We start from the raw sequence: 5,399 nt of genomic DNA on the forward strand, positions 1-5,399 counted from the left end.
CACCAACCTTACTAAAAATAATGTAGCATTTGTGTGGACAGAGAAGTGTCAGGAAGCTTTTGAGAAATTGAAACAGTGCCTTACACAAGCACCAATCCTAGTAAGAGCAGACATCTCTCAGCCATTCGTTGTAACAACTGACGCCAGTAAAACACATGTGGGTGGTGTACTAAGTCAAGTGCAGCCTGACGGGACAAACAAGGCTATAGCGTACTTCTCAAAGAAGCTGAAGCCAACAGAGGTTAGGCATTCAGCTACAGATAAAGAGGCACTAGCAGTGGTCCTAACATGTAGGAACTTCCATCATTACCTATGGGGAGCAAAGTTTACCATCTTTACAGACCACCAGCCCCTCACTAGTATATTTAAGAAAAAGACTAAGTCCCCCTGAATGAACCGTTGGATCCTGGAGATGAGGGAATATAACTATATAGTACACTATGTTCAGGGCAAAGATAATCATGTTGCTGATAGCCTTTCACGGCCAGTAAGGATGATACAGAGGCCTCAAGAACCAATATGGTTGGGTAAGAGCAAGGAGGAAATGAGGGCACTGCAGTTAGAGGAAGATAAATGGAAGGAAATGATTGAGTACCTTGAGGGTGGTAGAATTCCACGCAAAAGGTTTCCTCGTTGCACCCTGAACCAGTTCTCTTTGTGGGATAATATCTTATACTATACAGTGACCAGGAAGGACGGCAGTGAACAATTTTGTCTTGTTGTCCCTGAGTCCTTAAAGCAGAGTGCACTCCATCATGCACATGTCCAGTCAGGTCACTTAGGTCAAAAGAAAACCCTCACCACTGCAGAGTCTCTATTTTTCTGGTGTAATATGAAGACTGATGTATGTAATTATGTTAAAACCTGTTCCACTTGTCAACAACTGAAACATTCTGCAGGCTTACAGCAGCAGTGGCAAGAAATGCCAGCAGTAGATAAGCCTCTTGAAAGAGTCAGTATGGATGTAGTTGATATGGTAGCAGGTACACAAGGCTTTAGGTATGTATTGACTGTATTAGATCACTACAGTAGGTACACTAAATTGTTTCCCCTGAAGACTAAGGCTACAGAGGGAGTATGTGAAGCTTTCTCGAGTTATATTGCAGACTTTGGAGCTCCTAAGGCTGTCCTGGTGGATAATGGTGGCGAGTTCAGTTCGGCCTCCTTCCAAAATCTCTGCCGCACTAACCATATCACCCTGTGCCACACCACCCCACACCATCCCCAAGGAAACAGCATCAGCGAACGCTACCACCGAACGCTCAAGTCTGTAATAGCCACCGTATGTCAAAGACACCCTCTTCGGTGGCCAAGGTTGCTCCCAGTGTAGTGACCCATTAACGCACACCATTTTCTTTCTCGTTCTCTCCATCTTCCGTTTCTTCAGACTACCCTTAAGTCATCACGTTCTCTTTCTTTTCTCTCACTCTCAACACACACTATTCTATTTCATCTATTACACATATCCATCACACATTAATCTCTTTTGTTACGAGTCACTACATATAAATAAATGTACATAATCATTCTAATTAGTATAAGCAACATTATGTTTAAGCTTTATCATCAAAGAGCGACCATTGTAAATATTACTGTATATCACCATTGTAAATATTCATTCACAATATTCCAATACATGTATATACTCGCAAATAAACTGCTTCGTCAATGGAGTCACCACTGGTTATTAGTTGTGTCTTTTAACCTTTAAGGCGGCCTTAACGGACCCAAACGGCGTTGTACCAGCTACAACGTATGCTGCCTCGAAAACACACAAACAGAAATGTTTGGTTTTCGCTGTAGCGGCCTAGGCTGCCGCTACAATTGGTGACCTCCGGACCTGAGTTACGAAGTACACCTCGGGTATTTGCTGCTGTCGCTGCTGGCCATGCTTCGTCCGCTCCGTCGCGGCCAAAGCTACCGCCCCCGGAGGATCCACCGGCCCGCAGCAGGTCGCGCTCCGCCTCCGGCCCTCCCAACGTGACCCGAGGCTCTCCTGCCGCCGGCAAGTTCCTGCCCTCGCCCGCGCCACCTCGCCTCGGCCTCCCTCAAGGACTCAGCCAGCAGCCCACCCCCCACGCAGGTGTCACCTTACTCGCCGTGGTACCTCGCCACTCCCTGCCCAGCCCAACCAGCCATTCCAGCGCCGCCCCTATGCTGTCTCACCTTCGCCGCGGTACCTCGCCCCGCCCGCTTCTACGAGTGACTCCTCAGGCTTCAGCCAGTCTGACCGCCGCCTCGCACCCACGGCTGCCTCCTTTCTTCACCAGCCCGGCACACCAGTCACTCGCCGCCCCACCAGCCTCCTGCCGCTGTGATCCCCAGTTTCCTTGCCGTCGCCTTCCTACCTCCGCGGCATCGCCTTCACCACTGCTGTTCCTGCAGCGGCCCTCCTGCCGCCGTGGCCTCTGGCAACCGCCAGCGCCTCCTCTTGACCCGTGGAATGTGCAGTGACGCTGAAGACAGTGCAGTGTGTGCTTGTTCAGTGACGCCTGGCATTACAAGCCAGCACCAGTGTAGTGACGCCCGCGGCTTAACCGCCTGAGCGAGTGAACGTGTTAGTGACGCCCCTCCCGGCAGTGCTCCCCGTCGGTAGTCAGTGCTTCCCCGACGTAGTTACCGCTTAGTGCTGTGCTCCGTTACACCTCCGGGATGCCTGACGCGCCTCTCGGACTCCAGCCGCCGCGGCCCCTGGCTACACTGCCAGCGCCTCTACACGCGGTCATGGCCTCCACGTCCGACACCGACCCTGCCCTAACGTGCCCCTCCAAGGTGTCCGACGACGACGCTGCGCAGGACGTGGCCAGCCTCCATGCCCCCACCGTCACCAGCGACAGTCTGACCCACCAGCTCACGGCTCTTATCGCCAAGCTACGAACAGAGGTCAGTACGCTCAGGGAGGACATCAGGAGCCAACGACGCCAGTCCTCGTCGCCGCACAGCCACTCCTCGTCACCACACCACCACTCCTCGTCACCACACCACTCCTCGTCACCACAACACCACTCCTCGTCACAACACCACTCCTCGTCACCCCGCCGCCACTCCACCTCCAGTAGTAGCCCCTCACACAGCCCCGGCGTCTGCTACTACCACAGGAGGTTCGGGAAGGATGCCAAGAAGTGAACGTCCCACTGCAGCCTCCATAATTCTTCGCAACAGCCCCGGCAGGCCCTGACAGCGCACAGCGTCCGCCAACACACCTCGAAGCTGTTCCACATCTTCGACCCACTCTCCCGCACCAACTTCCTCATCGACACTGGAGCCGAAGTCAGCGTCCTCCCCGCCACACCAAGCCAGAGGTCCTTACCAACCATCGCTCGCCTCTACGCTGCTAACGGCACGGGGATCCCTGTTTTCAAGAAACAGACGCTCCAGCTCAACCTCAACCTTCGCAGGTCGTTCGAGTGGACCTTCTACGTGGCAACAGTTTCACAACCTATCCTGGGCGCCGATTTCCTGTCTCACTACAATCTCCTAATCGACCTCAAGAGTCGCAAGCTCCTGGATCCACTGACATCCATCTCAACCAGGACCAGAGCAGCAGCAGGCGAAAGCACCCACATCTCCACCATCGGTGCAGGCAACCGGTTCGCGTCTCTCCTCAAGTCCTTCCCGACGCTGACACAGCCACACACAGCGAACAAGCCTGTGAAGCACCACGTCACGCACCACATCGAGACGACCGGACCACCAGCATACGCCAAGGCTCGCCGCTTAGCTCCAGAACGCTACCAACAAGCCAAGGCCGAATTCGAGTCGCTGCTGCGCCAAGGTGTTATCCGCCCCAGCTCAAGCAACTGGTCGTCCGCCCTCCACGTCGTTCCCAAGAAGAGCGGTGACATACGCCCATGCGGCGACTACAGAGCCCTCAACTCGCGCACCGTCATGGATCGCTATCCGGTGCCGAATATTCAGGAGTTATCCTCACAGCTTGCTGGCTCCACTATCTACTCCATTATCGACCTCATAAAAGCCTTCCACCAGATCCCAGTCAACCCAGCAGACATCCCGAAGACAGCCATCGTTACACCTTTCGGCTTGTACGAGTACGTACGGATGCCCTTTGGACTCAAGAACTCTGCCCAAACCTACCAGAGGTTTATGGACGAAGTGCTGCGATTACTGACATTCTGCTTCGCCTACATCGACGACGTCCTCATCGCCAGTCCTGACGCCGACACACACCGCCAACATCTAGAGCAAGTTTTCACCCGTCTCCAGGACTACGGCATCCAGATAAGCGTTGAGAAGTCAGAGTTTGGTGTTACCTCCGTCGACTTCCTCGGCCACACCGCCTCTCCTTCAGGCATCACTCCCATCTCTTCCCGCTGCGACGTCATTCAACAGTTCCCGAAGCCGACAACTCAGCGCCAGCTCAAGCAGTTCCTCGGGATGATCAACTATTACAACCGCTTCATTCCACACTGCGCGCTCATCTTTCAGCCACTCTACTCCATGATCAAGCCCTGCAAGAGAGGCCAGTCCGTCACACTCGCCTGGACTCTCGAAGCTGACGACGCCTTTCTCAAAGCCAAGGAGGCACTGAAGGCTGTTACCACCACCGTTGCCAGATTGTCGTACTCGGAGCATAGTATTTACCGGTTTCTGACGCCTAACTATTGCCAAGAAACATCAGAATCTAACTCTTAACGATAACTATAAATGAGTTTCGTTATAGGAGCCTAGAAGACAGTTTTGGGGTAAGATGTTGGGAAATATAATCGGCTGAGTACGACAATCTGGCAACGTTGGTTACCACACTCAGCTTCCCTACTCCAGATGCCACTACTTCAATCTCCACGGATGCCTCAGACACCGGCGTTGGTGGAGTCTTGCAGCAGCACGTAAACGGAGCCTGGAGATCCATTGCATTCTTCTCACAGAAACTCAACAACGCCGAGAAGTACAGCGTCTTCGACAGAGAACCTCTCGCCATCTACAAGGCTGTCAAGCGCTTCAGATTCTTCGTCGAAGGCCGGGAATTTCACATTTACACCGACCACAAGCCTCTTGCCACAACCTTCATCAACAACAAGTCCACCTACTCTCCCAGGCAGCTGCGCCACATCGACTTCATCTCTCAGTTCATGACAGACATCCGGTACGTCAAAGGCGAAGACAACATCCCCGCCGACGCTCTCTCCCGTAACATCTCTGCAACATCCTCCTCCCTCATCGATTATGCTGCCATTGCTGCAGACCAAGTCGACGACGCCGAGCTGCAGCAATTGAGGGATAACCCCGCTTTGTCGATGAGGCGAGTCGAGTTCCCCGGGACCAACGTGCACCTGTACGCTGACGCATCTACCGCCACCATCCGACCCTACCTGCCGAAGAACCACCGGTACCCACTCTTCCGCCAGCTGCACGACCTCTCTCACCCCGGGATCCGAGCG

This window comes from Eriocheir sinensis, unplaced genomic scaffold, assembly GCF_024679095.1.
Source record: "Eriocheir sinensis breed Jianghai 21 unplaced genomic scaffold, ASM2467909v1 Scaffold35, whole genome shotgun sequence".
In the NCBI taxonomy this organism is placed as follows: domain Eukaryota; kingdom Metazoa; phylum Arthropoda; class Malacostraca; order Decapoda; family Varunidae; genus Eriocheir; species Eriocheir sinensis.